Source organism: Prionailurus viverrinus, chromosome B1 (assembly GCF_022837055.1).
Source record: "Prionailurus viverrinus isolate Anna chromosome B1, UM_Priviv_1.0, whole genome shotgun sequence".
In the NCBI taxonomy this organism is placed as follows: Eukaryota; Metazoa; Chordata; class Mammalia; order Carnivora; family Felidae; genus Prionailurus; species Prionailurus viverrinus.
In genome coordinates, this window is record NC_062564.1 from 145,093,536 (window position 1) to 145,094,560 (window position 1,025).

The following is a 1,025-nucleotide window of genomic DNA, read 5'->3' on the forward strand; positions in this document are numbered from 1 at the left end:
TAAGAAATTAGGAGAAAAGCTAAATTTCTGACACTTGGATCAGAAAATAGCTAAGAGTCATTCTTGTGTATATTCAGTAAGAAGCTATTCTAAAGCTGCTGCTTTACTTAGCTATTTCTTTAAATAAAAGCCTTTGGGCAGTAATCTACTCTCCTAATTACAGTAAAATATTCTAACCCTTTCTCCAATTCCTATTACAACTGGAAGAGTCACAATTTTTTAATGATTTCACCAACATTTTGTATTTTAGAAATGCCGGCAACATTACTTTCTGTAAAATACAAAGCAACTTTAAAAATATTCAGCTAGTACTAGCATTTAGGTTTTGAAAGGATTCCTTCATAATGAAACAAAATGTTCAGAACAACTGTCAGCAACCAACCATTTAAAAATCAGATTTATGACCCCCCCACTTTTTGTTTGCTTTTTAAACCTCTGCTGGTTTATATGAAAGTGCTCCTAGCCAAGTAGACGGAGGAGGAATGATGTACCGTACTGAAAACTGTGACCTCATCAGAGGTCTTCTCAACTTGGCTCTGAACAACTTTAAAAGCCAACAGATCTGTACCATATGCTATTCTCAGGGTCAGTACTATGGGATGCCGTGTAATCTTTTGTTATTATTAACAAAAGCTCCCTGGATTGGATCCAAGGTGGACATGTGTTATAAATGAATTCTGCTTTATAGTAAAGTACATTTAAAGTATAATTCATTGTACTTACCATAAAGTACATACAAGTAAAGGTACTCCTTTGAGCCAAAAATCTGATGCTGTCAAAGCAGTGTCCAATTCCTACTACCATTGTTGAATGAGACTAATTTGACCTCATTTCCTAAGTCCTGTGGAATCTTTTTAAGCTTTTAACATCTTACAATAGTGAACTGGCACTAGTTTAGGTCTATAAAAACGTAATTGTCACATATCACACAAAAACATGATAACCAGCACAAATTTCTATAAATCTTTAAAACAAAGTCTTTGAATAACAACTAAATGTATAATGCTACAGAAGACCCAAAGAAG